General features: G+C 48.8%; 1 protein-coding gene across 5 annotated transcripts in view; it reads right to left on the minus strand.

Annotated features, from left to right (window-relative positions):
• The window catches only part of AFAP1L2 (actin filament associated protein 1 like 2), a 73,327-nt gene that overhangs the window by 33,705 nt on the left and 20,766 nt on the right, over positions 1 to 18,856 (minus strand). Inside the window, exon 1 of one of the 5 annotated variants that reach the window (XM_087766468.1) lies at positions 16,338 to 16,422. The exons of the other annotated variants lie outside the window; for them this stretch is intronic. The gene's annotated coding sequence lies outside the window, so the exon portion shown is untranslated. Of the gene's footprint in view, positions 1 to 16,337; positions 16,423 to 18,856 lie in introns of those variants that run through there. 5 annotated transcript variants of the gene reach the window in all.

Raw genomic sequence — 18,856 nt, forward strand, 5'->3', positions numbered from 1 at the left:
GATTAAGCGATTTGTCCAAGGATACGGGCATATTCTCCAGCAGATCAGGAATACAACCTCATTTTCCCATGTCCCAGCCTGCAGCTCTCACTCCCAAACCACCTTTCCTTGGACCCCAAAGCACTGGGAGATTTCCCACCCTCCTGCCAAAAGCAGGAGCTGAGCTGGGTACTTTTGGCTTTACCCCTGCTACGAGGGGCTGGGCTAAGCCGCTGGCAAACAGCACGGATTCAGACACCCGGTAAATACCTGCAACCTGTGGCGTGCCAAGCTTTTGGCTTCAAAAGCCTTGGAAAGTCCAGAGATAGTGAAACTGATAACTGCATTCTGATTTATGCCAGTGTCAGAGGCCACAGGAGCAGAGGGGTTCCTGAGGGGTTCCCGAGGGGCACCTCAAGGTACCCGCGCATCCCCAGCCTCCCCGGAGAGCCTCCTCCATGCTGAACATCCCATGGCAGCCTTTTGGCCCCCATTTCCCATTGACCAGCCCCGGCTGGCAGCACTGGGACTCCCCAGGGGCTGCTTTGGCAGAAAGCAGTTCTTTTCTTGCCCTGGTTTCTTTTTTCCTTCGCTGCATAGAATCAATAGGGCAGCTGACAAGCGTGCAGAGAGGACAGGAGGGTACAGAGACAGCATTCAGGCCGCTGAATAGCGAGTGCTGTCAGCGGAGCAGGAGGACCCAGCCCGGGCCTCCTCGGCTAATTTGGAGTCTTAGAGTAACAGTCGGCCTTTGCAAGAGGGAAAAGTCACCCACGACGACAGCTAGAGAAGGCCATTCTCCCCAGCTGTGAGGAAAGGCAGATGTGTGGATGGTGACAGCTGTAACAGCTGGATGACCCCCAACACGGGGCCACCTTCCAAAACAGCAAAGCAGATCCTTCTTCAGGCAAACCGACCCTCCTCATCCTGCCGGCTTCAGGGTCTTGCAGAGGAGCAGTGAGGAAAAGCGTAGAGCAATTACGTTGCCCCTTCTGCAGCGGTTACAGCTCCTCTGCCCTGCTCTGGATGCCGCTGGCTTCAGCGCCGGCAGGCAACGTAATGCAAGGAAGGACACGTGGTGAATGGCTCGCCAAAATACAGCACCAGAAATAAGTGACATCTCTGTTCAGCCCCAAGAGGCGGCTCCTCTGAAATGCATCCCCAGCACACTGACACCCCACCAGCATTCACCCAGGGTGATGAGCAGAAAAAAAAGCAAACAAGTGTGGACTAAAGTCTACCAGCTTGGTTTTGATCATCAGAAACCAGGCTTTACTTCCCACACTTGCAATGACTGGCCAGCCTTCCTTCTTTAGCTTTTCATGGGAAAACAATAAAAAGCCCAGCCCAGTGTTGGCCAGTTGAAACGCCTCCATTTTTTCACAGAAGAGTGTCATAAATATTTGTAGAAAAAAAGTCTCCCCACAGCAAAATGAGAAGTGTTGCGTTTACAAAAGGGGGAAAAAATAAATAATAAAAAAGACAAAACACCAAGCTTCTAGTAAACAGTGACCTTTCTCATTATAGAACCACTGCTAGATTAAACAAAATAGAAAGCAAAATTCACAACACCAAGGCAAGCTAAAATTCCTCAGAATAAGAAAGTTGTAAAATTGGAGAACTCCTATCAGTTTCCCTGTTAAGCCAGACAAGTGTCAGACAGTTATGACCACTGTCACAAAAGCTGTCTGATTTTTAAATATAATGAGTTCTCACAAGGAAGAAGAAGAAAAAAAAAACCACCCAGACTGCTTCTATTGATGTACCTCAAATCCAGTACCGCCTGGCTTCACACTCACGTTGGGAGCATTAGGCTCCTCTTTGTTGCAAAGTATGAATCATGGAAGGAGAGAGGCAAACAATGCGTCTCGTTGGCTGTGGGCTGTGAACTGCGCAGATGAACCCGAGCAGCTCTGCGTGGGCTGCTCTGGAAGTTCGAACAAGACTCGTATTGAGAAGCGGCAGCTCTAACCTAGGAACTCTGAACTTTAACAAAACGGCAGCAGAAAATGCACACAAAGCTTTTTTTCAGTTAGCTGAGCAAACAGACTTCTCTTCCCTCTGCTGGAAGGTGGGAAATGGCATCCAAGAAAAATTAAGAAAAAAAAAAAGGAAGAGAGAAGAGAAGCAAAACATGAAAATTACTGTGTTGTAAGCAGTTTTCACTGAGCGGTCTTGTATTTTAGGGCCATATTGCTTTATTATATGCAATAGAGGGTATTTGCATGACGTCTTTCTTTGCAAAGGGTCTCAGTCTTTCCATGACAGCGCAACTGGTGAGTCACTGGAGGGCTCACCCTGGCAAACAAATTTGTTGGATGACATCTGAAAGGAGCCAGCATCTCTTCCCTTTGTAGCATATCATATTAGCAGAGTGCCCATCAAACTCAGAAGATCCCCAAAGCTTTACTAGGCTACAGAGAGCAGGTCTGTGCTCAGGAGCTTAGCAATGCACACAGCATCACCACGGAAAACCATGCTGGGACCTGGGGTTGATTGGACTGTCACCCTGAGAAGTGCTGCCTCCTCGCATGGGGGGACCAGGTCACATATCACTTGTGCAACACGGTAACTCCTGCTGGGGCAGAACCGAGCTAGGAAAACATCAGGGAAGCAAGTAAAACATCAGCACAGTAGCCAAGAGCGTAAGGATCAAACCTAATCAAGATAACCGTCAACTAGAAAAACTTAGACCAAGTCAGGCAGGGCAGGATTTTAAAGAGGGTCACCTTTCTAAGGCAAACATCCCCATGAGCAGGCCCTAGAGGGCTCCCTTCCTAGTGGGGATGAAAACAATCCTGACAAACCTTATAAAGCAGCAATCATGTTTGCTGCCAAGCCCCAGAATTGAATTCTACAGTGGCATGAGAGCGCCGCAATTTCCTCTAAAGCTGCCACCGTTGATTCCCTTCTCCCCCCACAGTCCTTTCTGCTGTTTTTTCCCTTATTCCTGCAGTTTTCTGCTAAGATTTTTTTTTTTTTTTTCAGTCTTGAGAAATTTTACACTCCTCTCCATCCCTCAATTCTTAGAGGACTCTGCATGGCTGACTTCACTGGGGGGGCTGGTGACCACCTGACCTGCAACTTAAAGGGCATCTGTTGATTGCCATTGTAATGCATGGCTATACCCAAGAAGGGGCTACTAAGAGGCATCTGATCAAATAGAACAGCTGTTCTCAAGAAGAAAAAAAAAAAAAAAAACAAAACAGGCAAAAAACTCAACTACATGACACAAACACATGGGGTTCTACCACTTGAATCCAGCGTGAGGAGCAATCCCACAGCCACCCGCTCAGCCCAGCCTTGTTCTCCTCTGCCTTAACACAGTCTTTGCACCACAAAGGTGGCAACACATGCTCCTGCACCTCAGGTCTTTGCCACGTCTCCTTGGTTAGGGAGCACAATTGTAGTCAAAATGCTGTGGCAGACCTTGCATCATCCTTGTTCATCACTCTGCATGGCTATGTCTCGAGGAAAGCACATTTCCATCCCTCCCTGCATTACAGAATAGCAGCAGAATAGCAGGCACACTGCTGTCCTAATGCCTGCCAGAGCCTGTGGCCATGGGACCCCTCTCTCCCGTGGAAAAAGGAAGCCTGGGATACCACATTCCCAAAACAGCGACCGGGAAAAATGCAAGGTCCTAACGAGATTAACTATCACAATGATGGTGAACGACAGTCCTGGAACAACACCCCGCAGTTTGTACCACTTTAATACAAATAAAGGAGGTTAACTGCCAAAAATATTTGGAGATGGATTTCTTTCTCGCAGGCAAGACACAAATTAAAGGAAGCTGCCAGATACACAGAGGGCTGTGTGTTGGTTTTTTTTTTGTTTGAGAAAGGACAAGCACACACGCTTACACATGCACACACCCTCTGAAGGCCTCATATCAAAGCATTTTCCCACCATTCTCTGTTGATTTAGTGGCATGATTTCTCCAACAAACAATAGAAACATAACCGAAGGGGAAAGCAATTATGTTTGAGAAAGCAAAAGAGCTCTGGGGTCAGAGAGACAGACAGACACACAGCCCTGGAGTCCCCACTCTTTTCCTTGCCATTTCCTCTGCAGCAGGAGCTCTTTAAGCCACGCTGGCCACACCAGCCAGGGCTGGGCATCTGTTGCTACAGCTGAAAAGCAGAATGACTACACAAGGCTTTTGCACTAGTGCAGGGGAAAAACAGCTTTTAAAAGTATCCTGAAGTATATCAGAGTAGGCTGGCAGAGCCTACGTCACCTGGGAGCCCAAACACCAGGAGGGAGCATGCAGCTGAGGCACTGAGCAGCGCTGATGCAGCACTATGCAAACCAGAGATTTTCTCTGGAGTCCCAGCGTATAATCATCAGCAGACAAATTCACTCAAAAAAAACCCCCCAACCCCAAAACAAACAAAAAACCACCCCACCCTCCACAATCTACAGACATCACCAAGGACCAAAGCTTGCCCCCTTCCTAACAACAGGATTCAATGCAAACTAACATTTACTGAACTTCAGGGTTAAGAGGTGTGAAAAGGGCAGGCTTAGGAGTGATGACGCAGTACTTCAGAGGCCAAATTACAAACCCTCTCCTGCCATGAGTCACCAGTGCTCCATGAGTATCTCCCAGCAGGGCTCCAACATCTGCCACCACAGAAGGCCACAGCTCCCACCCACACTCCCACAGCACGGGGAGGGGACGGATGCCAGAAGGTGACCTGAGGACAGGGCTGGATGTCCCTGCTCTAACATTCAAGTGATACCATTTTTATTCCCCTCCGACACCTCCAACGTGACATTTCACTCAAGTCAGGGTGGAAGAGCAGCCTCCCAGGAGCAGGCAGCTCCCCTGTTCATTATGGATTACCAAAGCAGCTGGGCACCACATGAGCCATTTCAAGACACATGTGCCCTGTAGGGAAACACCAATGTTGTCCTAATGCTGCAGCAATGCTCCAGAGAAACAGAGGCTCTGCCCTGCTTCACACTCCAAACATCACTTTCATCACTCAACAGGTTTTCAAACGCAGTTCAAGTTTTTGGTACCATTTGGCGTCTGTGTTATTAATCCAAGTTGCTCAAGAAACTCCCAAATATGTTTTTTGTAGTAGAGCCTCTGTCCAATACTCATAAAAACAAGTATTGGCTACCTTGGGGAAAACCAAGTGTCACTCACAGGGAAGAAGCTCAGAAGAGAGACTCTCCCAAGCCACCCAATTTATGCAATGGCTACATGCACATTACTCTTCCAACACAGGTCCCATTCACCGTGTGAAAGAAACCTGTCCTGCTACAACATAGGTGGCAACACTTGGAGGAAGAATGGTGATACAATACTTCTCCCAGTACACTCCTGGCCTATGAGAAGTGACACAGTAATATGCAAACCAGCATGGAAGCAGTGAAGATAAAGGGTTAGCGTGCTGGTGCCACGGAGACCATTGGAGCTGCACACCACAGCACAAGGAGATACAACGTGAGCTCCTGCTTGTCTCCCTACGGCTCCAGGCTATACATGGTGCAACAGTCAGACTCATGGAACAGGGATCAGAGAAGCCATGGACATTTACCTACCAAGATAAGCAATTTCTGCAGTGACCTACCTAATGGTTTGACTTATGGTGACGGACCTGTCGCACTGCCCACAGCTGCTTTGCTGCACAGGGGAGCCTTTTACAAGGTATGGGAGAGGCAAGCACTGAAAGAGCTGCCAGGACTGAGAAATACACCTTGTTTTACCATTAGGGTCACAGGAGAAGCCACCACCTGCACCCTGGGCTTGAGCCTCATCACTGAGCAGCAGCAAGTCAAACTCAGAGATGCGCAGGTGGGAAAGCAGAAGCTCAGGATGAGACAACCGTATCGCACCTCTGCCTTCTTCCCCAGCAGGGCCCCGCAGGAGCCCAGGGGGGGCTGAGGCAGCGGAGAACCAGGACAAAGACTGGCATTTCTTTTTTTCCATGTGAACTGGAAAACTTCTCCCTTTCTATCCTGACTGTGAGGCACAGGCAATGAAAGACAGCTCTCAAATCAGCAAAACAACCATTTACCGGATAAAAAAGATTTTCTTACTTTGTCTGTCTTGCACTTTGTTTACATGAATGAGAGCCAGTTATCCAGACTGGGAACAATACTCTGAATTAAATCTCTGAAACCCATTACATAAATATGCCGAAGGTATAACTAATCCTATCACAGATTTAAGAGTAAGATCATTATTTTCATTTACCATTTCAGCAGAAAACCTGTGACAAGAAACTGCTGATGAATTAGTTCAAGCCCTTCCAGCAAATTCAGCTTCCTTGGAGTGTTTCTAAACTCATGTTTGACTCTTTCATTTCCCTCTTAACAGACTTTGGAGGCATCCCTGTAGCTTGGCTATAATTTACCCAGCACAGCATTTCTCTTTTTTCAGCATTACATGCTAATTAACACTTATGTCATCCTCAGTAACTGAGGATCCCTTCCCACCTGGGTTATTTGGAGAGCACTTGCATGCCCAAGGGAGCAGCACGAGCAGGCGGCAGTGGCTTGGGATCAGCAGCTCATGCCCAGCTCCCTGTGGCCAGGGCAGGCCATGCTGCCCTCACTCAAAGCCACACTGCTGTTTTCCATCCAAAAGGTTAACATAATTAGTTAAGTGTTGGCACTTATAAATTAATAGCTTTTAATGAAAGTAATAACTTGAAGGAACGCTCTATTTACTTACTTCTAAGTGCAGCCTGGCCAGTCCACTGCTCTGCCTCCAGCGCTGGAAGCAATTCAATCGAGGACACGATTAGCATCTAGCGAGCAGGAACTGCCCTCGAGATAGTTTTCTAGTACTCACAGGCATAAAGAGACGCACAGCCGCACAACTGCTGGCTAGCTGGTAAGGAACAGCCAGCTGCAGCCAACCCGGCAGCCTTCCACTTTTGTAGAGAAGGTACCAAAAACCGCCAGCCGTTCGACTTGCTGACAGCCCAGAGAAAAAGAGGCGTTGCTTTGCCTACCTGTTTAGGGAGCAGTACATCTTGGATATTGCCTAGGGAGGGATTGTAGGCTGCCACTGCAAACACCTACTCAACCTTTTGACTTTCCTTCCACCAATTCTGCACTTAAGCTTCAACCCCAAAGGCAAAGCCAAGGCAGCCAGGGAGCATAAAGCCACAGAGCCTTTCAATCTTCTCAGGTTAGGGAAAATGGAAGGATTGTTTTTATTGTGGCTTGCTGCAATTTCATTTGTTTTATTGTTATCTGCTTGCCTGGACTTTCTAAGAAGCAAACAGGCAGGTAAAGGAAAGGAAAGACAAATGACTAGGAAAACACTCCCCATTTTTAGGGCTAAGCATATTCTGTCACAGATTTCACTGAAAAATAATAAAAAATGTGATTTTGTTTTTTTTGAGATAACATAAAAGTAATTTTGGTTTCACTCATTTGTTTCGGGAAAAAAATAAGAAAAAAAAAAAAGAAAAAAGAGGGGGTGGGAAGAGGCTGGATCCCCAAAGACCAGGCGGGTGCCCTCCCACCCTTACCTCCGAGGCGGGGAGGTGGATTCAAATCCCTCCCCTGACTGAAGGGATCTGAATTAGCCTTCTCTGGAGGCTGCTCCATCCACTTATGTTTTTACAGAGGGGAAGGAGCATGGGCTCTTCCACCCAGAGAGTCCCACCTCAAACAGCAACTGGGATGTAACCACTGCGCGTCTCTTTCTGGTCCACTGAAAAGCTTTACTTATCATTTTGCCTAGTCCTTCATCACTTGACTTTCGTTAAAAAGAAAAACAAATATAATCTTTTGTTTGCCCCCAAAACAAGATTTCTGCCCGGCAGTCACCCCAGGGCAGTAATTTCTCTCACACTGGCACCGATGGGACTTGGCTGCCTGCCCACAGTTGCTGCCTCCTGACTCTCGCCTACGTGAAAAACTACCCAAGGGGGAATGTTTGGCCTAGTAGCCAGACACAAAAGGGCAGGGAGCAGCAATTAGCTCCATCTCAGCCTTCAGCAGGGACATCTGTTACAGCCTCCTGGGTAAGCTGCTGAACAGGTCACACACTGCACGAAATGCTGACCAAAAACCACAGGCACAAGAGCTGCCAAGCTCCCAAGGGCTGCCCGAGCCATCAAACTCCTCAGCTCCTCCACGGCGTTCAAGAAATGTACAATCTAAATTTCCTCTCCATTTTGAGTAACATCTGTCTGAATCTTCCAGGTGGGACATGCCAACTCCTGGTTCTACAAATTCTGCCTCCTGGGGGGAAAGGAAAGTGCAGGAAATGGTTTCAGAGATGTAGAAGAGAAACTGAATCTATAGGAATCTCTCGGCAACAAAATAATACATTGCGCTTTCCCCACCCATGGTTATCCATCCTCACCCAGAGTGCTTTGGAGGTAACACTCCAGCATGCTTCACCCACATCTTCTGTATGCCTGTCTCAGGGTGTCATCTCAAAAGGGCATTTGAGGATAAGTGTTGCAGAAGACAAGTGAAATCCCTGATGCAGGCCAAGACACCTCAGTGAGGACCAGCGAGTCTGCCCCTAGCTAGATGCAGGCAGATGTAGTGGGGGATAAAGGAGGGACTGGGAGGAAGGTCAGTGAAGAAAAATACATGTGACGGCTTATATCCCTCAATGCTGCAGCATCTCCACCTTGCCCTGCGCAGGCTGGCATGCTCACACAATGTGGCACCATGCAGAGATCATGCTCAGATGCTAGAAATAGCATCTTGGGACAGCATGGTGCTCACAAGCTCTGCCTCTCTGCCAGCTTAGGTATCTCTGGGCCAAACTGCAGACTCACCTTTTGCAACACTTCATAAATTGGTCCTGAAAACCTGGGAAAGGCTACTGTGCAGTTAAATACTTCAGAGATTTTTCAGAAGTGCGCTTTCTTCAACATTCACCCTTCATCACACGCAGCCTTTTAGGTCAAAGCACAAAACTTCAGCGATGGGGCTGATACCCTAAGCTTCAGCAAAGCTGAAGCTCTGACTGATGCTCAGACTCCAGCTTTGCAGAGACATGTTTTTCTCTTAACACACCTCGCTGCATCTAGACCTCTGCTTCCCACCTCAGCCATCTCCCTTTTCCAATTTTCTGCCCTATTTTAGGTAGCTGCAGGAACTTGCTCTCCTGGCGGGCACAAGGCACGCTACCTTTCTCGCATGAGTCAGCAGCCAGCAACAGGAGAGCTGCTCTTTGTAACTGAAAAGGAATTAAGTGATTTTGAAGCAGGGGAGTGTTTTGGAGTAGTTAGCTGACTGACAGCAGCAGCACTTCAAAAAAACGCTGCATTATGAGAAGCAAACTTCAAAAAGAGAAGTGACAAGGCCAGAGTGTTTGTGGTGCCTGAGGAAGTCATTAGAATTTAAAAGGGACGAAGATTGGGCAAGCACACTAGGCTAGGAAAGATGAACTGCTGCCAAAAAAGTTTCTTTAGCTTTCCCAGTTCTCCCTTGCCTGTATTAGAAATACACTTTCATGAATATCCGTGTCTCAAAACATTTTTACAGAAAACCCTTGCAATTGCTGAAAACATGAGAAAGGTGCCACTGACAAAAACTAGATGCCTCCTGCTCCGTTTATCTTTTCAGCTTATTAATAGCTGTCTTGCTGCCATCATTCCCAAACAGGAGAGGGTTTCTGCAAACCCCTCAGAGATAAGACGTTTCTTAGAGGACTTGTTTTGTATACGGCACAGTTTATCTTCCTTCATCACAGGTGGTTTGGTTTTTTTTGAAGCAAAGGCTTCAAAGGCTTCCATGGTCCGTGAGCACTGATGTTTGCTCTGCGGTGAGTGACCTGCCAGGTCAGGAGCGCTACTCCAGCTGGAGAGGTGTGATGTTAGAGATCACACTGAATGCAAAATGTGGTGGTTTCCAGTCATCAAGGATCATTGCTAAATTTCTGCTGCTTTGAGATCTCTGCTATGCCACAGGAGGTTTTGGAGATTCAAACAAACAGGAGGCTGCAACAGCAAAACAGCAGCTGAAATGAACAGAAACATTTGTTCTGGTTTTCCTGAACAAGATGAAGCAGCTCACAACAAACTCAATGTTTAGGCCCTTTCACCAGGAGGTCTCAACACTTCTGGGAGAGCAAGAGCCAAAGCTAGACGTCTGCAATAAAACCCAAGGCCAAAAGACTTGCAGTTCTGGAGTGAAGCCAAAGCTGGTGTTCCACCAGGGCCATTTCTTCCCATCATCCATTCCCTACCTGCAGGCTTTAATGCCCATTTTCTTGACCCTTTTCCCTACAGTAGAGACTCTTTTGCTCAACGGTTCATATCCAGACAGCAACAGAGACAACTAAAATGAGTCAACAGCCCTCAGAAGGCAAACAGGGCTCACGTTGTCTCCCCGGGTGCAGGTGAGATGTGGTGAGTCAGGCTGGAGGAGTGAGCTTGAGCAGCAGCACCTGGCGCAGCCGGTCCCTCTGGACAGCCCTACTCCCAGCTCAGTGGGTCACTGTGGTTAAGGCACTTGAGTTGCTTATCTGTCAAGTGTGTAAAAAAAAAAAAATTTGCTGGAAGTTTGGCAAGCTTAAACAGGCTTCCAGTAACACTCTGAGGAAGCTCACAGGATGTCATAACACAAAGTATTTACTGAAAATTGTCTCGGCATTCAAATGCTCCTTGTGAATTTAGTTCAAGCTGTGTTGAATCCCATCTGCTTCAGACTTGTGGATCCCACCATAATCTCAAAGGAGTGGAAGTTTTCACCCTATGTCACTTATCCCCATGGGTCTCACAGGGCCTCTCTTTCACAAGCTCCTGACAAAATTGAGGTAAACAGAGCAATCTTTGTACAAATGCAGCCACTCCTGAACAAGGACTCATCACAAGAAGGTATGTGAAGGGTGCCATATTTCAGCAGACTGGCAAAGGCATCTTGCTACAGAAGCCAAGATACCACTTCAAAACTTGCTCCAGGAGGCATCAGTGGCACCATCAGCCTGACCCATACGCAAGCAGCCTCCTAGGTATTTGGGCCATGAATCAAAGGCAACTGGACACGCTGCTCACCATACTGACCTCTGTAGACACTGGCTGGAAATGGGTGTTCCTTCGCTATGTCAGCTCAACAGGCTGGGCAGGTCTACTGGAAGTTGGAAGGTAGGGTTTAGAATAAATTGGGTTACATATAAAGGAGCATTCCTTTGAGAGCACAGAAATGCTCAGAGTATACATAAAGATCTCATTATTGCTGCGCAGTCACCACAGATACCTATCTGAGCTGTATCTTCAGCTGGTATAGATCTTTACAGCCCCGCTGAACCCCACCCAAAAAGTTTTAATTTAAGCACAGAGGAGAAGTATGGCCTCTTATCAGGAAACTCCAGTTTTATGCAGTCACAAACAGCACAGAAATCTCCCAATTCACATCAGATTCAGATGTCCAGCTCTGGGGATCCCAAGACACCAGAGAAAATCCAAGATGAAAGTGAAACAAATGCAAGCTGTATTTCATTGAAATGGGAAACCACAAACCATTCCATGTTCAATGGGAAGACCAAACTTTGGGATTTTGTTTGTTTTTAAGAAAAGACAGACAGAATCCACCACCCTTCAATAGCCAATAACCCCACTGGGGCTCTCCTCTAGGGTGGGAGAGACTGAGGATGAAAACTGAGCTCAGATTGTGCAGCACCACAGGCAACTCCTCTGCATACCAAACACCAGTTCCTCCAGTTCCTCTGGAGCTGCTCTCTCCCATTTAAGTCATTCCCCTACATATACATGGATACATTCTACTACTGTTCCTTGGGGCAGGAGCCTCCCCAGGACAGAGGCAGTGATCTCTGTGGCTCACGCCTGGGGACCTGGGTTTCCTGGACAGTACCATCACCACGAAGGCTGTTTACGATGAGAAATACCAGCCAGGACCGGAGGAACTTTCATGAAAAATACTTTTGTGCAGCTTCACTTTGAAAAATTAAAAATAAAACAGCAAGGTCCTGATAGGTCAGGATTTTCAGGGGGGAGGAGGGGGCGTGGGTGGGGAGCCCAGGAGGAGAAAAACCTACTTGCCTTCTACTCATTGTAAGTGCAAGAGGATACCAGGATCAGACTTTTTCATACCAGTAGAGTTCCCCTGGGCCAGGTTCATCAGAGCAGCTCTGACAACTTCATCCCGGAGCGGTACTACAAAGCTCTTATAGCTCCTGGTTAACTGCACTAGCAGACTAGGTTTATGGCCCTTTTGCATTAGCCCAAAAGCCCAAAGCAGCTAGTAATTACCAATAAACTTGGCCTATGAACTCCAGCTGTGTTACCTTTATCCCTTACTCTCCCAGTGACAGGTGAAACTTGAAAATAATTTTTAAGTTCATCTCCTGTAGAGGCAGTGGTCTCTCCTCCGGCAGAGGGGTCAGCGCTGGCCACGCCAGCCCGCATCCTGGTGCCGCATCCTGTGGGGAAACCCACTTTGGTGCACAGTGAGGGCCCCCGCCTGGAGCTGCAGCTGGGAATCCCCCAAAACAGCCTCTTTCTGCATGTCACAGCCTGTCTCAGAAGTTACGGGCTGCTGCAAAGAAGCTCTTCTGTGGTCTCCTTTGTCTTACTACAGAAGGAAAAACCTCACCAATGTCCTAACGTGCCTGCTTTCCTTCCCTTCTCCTGCTGTCAGCTGTAGTTCCAGCAAGCACACCTCACCGGAGTGAGACCCACCGGCTTCTGCGAGGGGCTTGCCCCATACTGATATTTGGGTTAGGAAACAACTGCTGCATTCTCAGTCACCTTTCAGAAGACCCTGCAGACAAGGGGTATGCTCCAACCTTCCCTTCATGCCACCCAACTCAGTATGAGCTGCTCCTGGTCTGACTGGCAGAAGTTAGATCGGGATCTGGCCTTGCTGAAGAGGGATAGCCACAAGGCCAAAAATCAACATTGAAAAACAAACAACTCTCAAACCAAGAGTCACAAGGCAACCTTAAACTTATGTTCAAAAATAGTTAGGCAGGATGTCTTGCTGAGCTGACACATCTGGTTTCCAGAAGGACTTCAGATGGGAGCTGTGCTGAACAAAAACTTCTCAGGATGCCCACAAAAAAGGGAAACAGGGAGCCTGGGACACACTGCTGCAGTCATGCGGCGAAGGGAGGACTCAGGGCCTTGGCCTCGCTCCAGGAGCCGAAGAGCCCGACGGGAGCCATCCCCATGGCCATTCCCACTCCGCACAGCAGCTAGACTTGGACATAACCTGAAACAAAGTCCTCTGGCCCTTGCATGTACCGAGTAGGTGGGTGATCTGAAGCCTGCGTTAAATTAATGCATTTCCCTTAATCCATGAGTAATAAGCCCTTCTTTTTGCAACTCAGAAGGGCAGACATTTACAACACACTGTACCGTTGCAATTGGCCTATGTATGGCCCTGGTTCAACTAAAGAAGTCAAGCATGCAGTTAACTCCATCCCTTGATGGCGCATCTGTGTCCACACAACTCACTTTTAAACAAGTCTGTGTTGGGATCTGAGCCTGTGCTCAGGCCAAGGGAGGGATGTCTCAGCAGTAAAGCAGGCAGGAGCAGGCAGGAGCAGGCAGGAGCATGCCTGCACTTTCCCAACTGGCAGTCAGTTTAAAACCTCCCACAGCATCCCAACCAGCGAGCAGGGAGGAGGGGAGCTCCCGAGATGTACACTGTGCTTGTTTCTAACACATTTCACCTTCCTGTGCAGGCAGGAAGCAGGACCCAAATTTTCAATGGGACAAAAACATCTTTTCTTCCCTCGCTACAGTAGGTGTGGCCTGGGAGCACCAACCAGACGAAAAAACTGGCTGGTACTGGCATGAGCACAGCCCTCCCTGCACACTTCCCACTCAGACAGGCATCCCCTTCTGCAAAAAGGGGAGAGGCGGGTAAGCAGGATGCATTTTGCCTCTTGCTTACCTAATAAAAAAAAAAGATCATAAATTATGGCTGGTTTCCAGGTCCTCGTTATTGTCCAAGTAGCATTAACAAAGGCGAGAAAGCAAACACAGTGCATACCCAGGGGACCTGGAAACACCCAGCTGTTCCCAAAATAGGAGCAGCTTGGCAAGTCACAGCTGGAGCATGGCCGGGACCCCCCTTCCAGCGCTCTGCTCTCCCAGGCAGCGCTGCAGGCAGTAGGTCAGGAGGTGCATTCCTCTGACAAAAATACTATGAGAAAAAAGGACCAAGCAGCAGCCCCAGCGCAGCCCCCCGCAGAAGCCACTGGAGCTGCACTGGCCCTCTTCACCTCCGTGATGGCATTGGGACTGATGGACCCCTGGGAAAAGGGCTGCTTCTCACGAGGTCCCCGCAGAGCGTCTGGCACTGCCTGCGGCCCTTATGGGATGCTGCAGGGCTGAGAAATTGTGCCGAGATCCTGGCTGCATCAGGAAGAAGGGAGATACATAGCAGCCCTCGTTGTAAAAGGAAAAAAAAACCAAAAACCCAAAAAACCCCAAAAACCCCCTGAAATCAGCACAAAACCCAACAGCAATCAGCTCATCGCCATAGGAACAGGTTTAGTGTTATGGCAGCCAGACAACTGGGTCCTGTAGGCTAGCGTCCTTCTGGTAACCTTGGGAAAATCATCGGCTCTTCATTACAAATTTGGGGGAACATTGGATATTAGTGTTTGTACTGCCACGTTACATCTTGGCTCTGGCTAAGGCTTCCCTTGGCTCCCAAGGTGCTGGAAGACAAACATGTATTTTCTTTTCATTTCAAGATAGCTGAAAGCCACAGCCTGAGCAATGATGAGAACTGTATGTTATTAGGAATAAATGAATAAAATATTCTTAAACAAACAAACAGAAATCCCCTGGCCTCAAATCCCAGACCAGGGCCCTGAGGAGCTAGAGGGATGCAGTAGTGGTGGAAACCATTGGGCCAGCAAACCCGAATCGATACCTGGCGCTCCATGGCGGAGCGGATCCACTGCAGCAGCAGCCGCCTGCCTCCGAAACAGCCAACAGGGCTCAGGGCTTGGGCCTGCATTTCGGGGTCTCAACATAGCAAGTTTTGGGTCTCCGCATAGCACGCAACCCCAAGCAGATGGGATAGTGAGTCTTTATGAGATACTGCCAGTATACCTAATAGAGGTTGTCTTCTACCCCAGGGTACACTGCCTGGCTGAGGAGCAGGCTCAGGCTTTCCAGGTGTTGCCTGCAAGACCACACAGCCCCACGTCAGCTGCCGTACAACCCCCCCAAGCCCAAGGAGCCCATGACATACTTGCTTTATATTTCTTGCAAGTGCTCAGATTGATTGTGCCTAGCCACAAGGCACGATGCAGACTTACTGCTTTGAGGTCTGGCAGATTTGGGTTACATCCAGGTAGCAAGCCCTTTTTAAACGCCGGCTAATAGCAGTGACTCTTTGGCCCGAGCAGCGTGCCCCACAGGTTGCAATGGCAGCATGCGAAGGAGCCCTTTCCTTTATTCACCTCCCATTTCCTGCCCATTTGCTCCAGCAGCAGCAGGCTCCCTGTTCTCATAGCATGGGTGGGATATATGGAGAGGAAAGGAGTAACCCCTCTCCACTGCACTTCTCCTCCTCCACTGTCTCCACCTCCCACCATACAATAAACAGGACCACAAGCCATTTCATCCTGCCCCTTCCAGGAAGGAGGAAGCTTGCAAACACAGCCCTTCTGCTGAAAAGCAGCTTTTCCAGGGAAATGCATGGAAAGAGATAACAGCACCCACAAGCGAGGCTGGATATGCAGTTACCACAATAAATCGATGCCGCCCCTGGGTAAATGGCATCCCCAGGCAACTTTGCTCATTAAGAGGAGATCAGCTGCCAGAGCAGGCGGAGTAAGGAGAGACCTAGCAGAGTAACCCAAATCTCCCTGCTCTGATTTTGTTATTCTAGGAGAAAAAGCGACAGGAGGGAACATGGTGATGCTGCAAAACAACCAGCTAACCCTGAGGGTGCGGGGCCAGGCTTGGCTCAGCCTGTGTCACAGCACAGGCTGCGCACCCACCACAACAGGGTGCCCCGCTCCAAAGCGGCCCCAGGAGCAGCCCTGGTGCTCTCTCCCCTTTACCATTGTGCAAGCGAGATCAAAGTTACATTGCTGCAGGCTGCAGCTAATGCAAGGAGCAGCCAAAATGGTCAGAGCAACACAGGCAGCCTTGGGTGCTGTGGGGTGAACGCAACCAGCCCTCTTATCTTGCCTGCAAGCATCGCATATCTTCAAAGGCCTTCCCCGTGCAAGCCTTTTTCCATGCTTCTGTCCCTGCCTTGAGCTCACGTACAAGGTTTTTCAAGGAAAATGCAAGCAAATTTAGCCCAGCAGTTTGATGCTTCAATGGTTTTCTTGAACCGGCTCCTACTGAGCACCTCACAGCTGAAACCCGGCAATCTGTGTCAGCAACCCAGCCCAAGGGCAGAAAAGAAACGTGGGGGGAACTCACCATCTCTGGCCAAGATCTGTTGTGCATTGGTTTCTCCTCCCGGCCTCTGCAGTGTTCCAACCTTTCTGTTTTGTAAATACACACACAGCGCCAGATGACTCAGCCCACTGCTTCCCCTCAGGATTTACAGCCAAGATACAGGCAACGGTGCAGGGGAAGGTGGAGGGAGCAGTTTTACACCATGTAAAAACAATGTCATTTGTTTTGCTGGGCTGACTCTCGCCCTCTGACAGGAATGCTCCCGCTGGAGAAGCAAAGCCAAGCACAGGAGCCATGCAGCGTCCTCCGTGAGCGGCTGTGCAAGGCCCCTTGCAAGGTGCACCCTGCACAAAGCTACAGCAGACACGTGGGACCCTGCCTGGCCCAGTCCTCCCACAGCTTTCCTCCAACACAGCTGTGGGTGTCGAAGACACTGACTCAATATACTGTAATTTAAAACAAAACTAATCTCTCCAGTTAAAAAAAGAATCAGTTATCCTGAAGACTTACTCCCTTTTGCTCTCCTCCTGAAAAATAAGAGATTACCAAGCCTTTGGCTAAGATCTGCTTTGCTGGAGGGATGGAAACCTTGACAGTGGTCACACTTAAGGAGTAACAGATGTGCCTTTCCACTAGAAGTCCCTCCTGCCCAGTTGAACTCCAGTACGCGTAGGAGACCTGATGTGCCAGATCCTCTGGCGAGGAATGTCCCACTAACACTTCCAAACCTCTTAAAATAGAGGGCAGCCAAGGAGGATTGACACGGCAAAGACTGTGCTTGGCTGAGCTGGAGAGCAACCTGGCCAGCAGCTCTGCCCACATCAGCCATGGCTGGCCAGGGGCAGGAGCTCACCTTTCGCTCACAGCAAAGGAACATAAAACAGCTGCTTGCAAGTGCCTGGGAAGTGACTGACCTGCCAAGAGAGACTTCATGTTGAACCAACCAAATAAATAAAATAAAGTTTTCCCTCCAGCCAAGCAGAACTGCTGATGAAACCACCTTTCTGCATGACACATTTAGTGGTGCTTCGAGGAAATCGGGGAGGCAGTAAATCCATCAGCACAGAAAAGCCTCTTTTCCCAGCCCTGACACTACACTCTCAACGCTCGAGATTTTTCCTCTGTAGAACAGCTTAAGAGCTACAAGTTCACAGATACCTGGACTGTGCCAGAAGTAGATCCAGCGATACAGGATGAGTGTTCATCTATGAAGCTGTGTCACACGTTACAGGAATACGGGCCCTGCTCCAGGAAGCTAAAACTCCCGTGACCAATACAGATTGCGACTCTATGGAGAAGCATCATAGGATGGCTTACATACTCTTTTGTTTAAGAGTTCCTCTTCTGTTACTAAGGGTGTACCTAGCACGACCAGCTGCTAGGGCTGGGGTAATGCATGCACCATCCCAGACTTCTCACATCAGTGAGAAATTCCTTCAAAGGGACTGTGCACTGTGCTGACAGCTGAGAGGTTTCACTGCTCCCATGGTTGAGGTGGGCAGGCACCCCTGGAGACTGTCTAATCCAAGCCCTTGCGTGGAGCAGGGTCAGCTGCAGAAGGTTACTCAGAGCAACCCACTCCAGTTCCTGACAGCACTCACAGGGAAAAAGCTTTTTCTTACATTAAAATGGAATTTTCCTATATTCCAGTTTGTGCTCATTGCCTCTTGTCCTTTCAGCAGATACCACTGAGAAAAGCCTGTCTCTCTTCTTTACTTCCCCTGCCCCCCCCAGGCATTTATACATCTGGATGAGATCCCCTTGAACTGACTCTTCTCCAGGCTGAAGTCCAAGCTCTCTCAGCCTCCCCTCCTGTGACAGATGTTCCAATCCCTTCATCATCTTCATGGCCCTTTCCTGAAGAAGCTCCAGTATGTTCACTTCTTTCTTGTACCAGGGAGGCCAGCATTTGAGCCAGTATTCCCCATGTCTCACCAGGGATGAATAAAGGGGAAAAACCACCTCCCTTGACCTGCTGGCAACAGTGTGGCTATCACAGCCCCAGAGGCTGTTGGCCTGTTGCCACAAGGGCACCCTGCTGGCTCACGTTCAACTTGGGTGTCCACCAGAACCCTCAATGGTTTTTTGCAAAGCTGCTTTCCAGCTGGTTGGCCCCAGCATGTACTGGCACGTGGGGTTATTCCTCCCCAAGGGCAGGACTTTGCCCTTCTTTCTTGAACTTCAGGAGATCTCCATTGGCTCATTCCTGCAGGCTGGTGAGGGCCTTCCTAACAGCAGCACAGCTATCTGGTGTATCAAACACTCCCCCAGTTTTGTGTTATCTACAAAACTGCTGAGGACATACTCAGCCCCCTCAGCTAGGTCATTAATGAAGATGTTGAACAGTATTGGCCCCAGTATCATCACCTGGGGTACACCACTGGTGACTGGCCTCCAGCTGGATTTTGTGTCACCAGTCACAACCCATTAAGCATGGCAGTTCAGCCAGTTTTCACCTCACCGTTCACTTCTCTAGCTTGTACTTCATCAATTTGCCTATGAAGATGTTACAGAAAAGTGTCGAAAGCCTTAATAAAGTC

The sequence above is a fragment of the Nipponia nippon genome, unplaced genomic scaffold (genome assembly GCF_047370975.1).
Source record: "Nipponia nippon isolate SJK-2023a ecotype South Korea unplaced genomic scaffold, ASM4737097v1 scaffold_3, whole genome shotgun sequence".
Classification (NCBI taxonomy): domain Eukaryota; kingdom Metazoa; phylum Chordata; class Aves; order Pelecaniformes; family Threskiornithidae; genus Nipponia; species Nipponia nippon.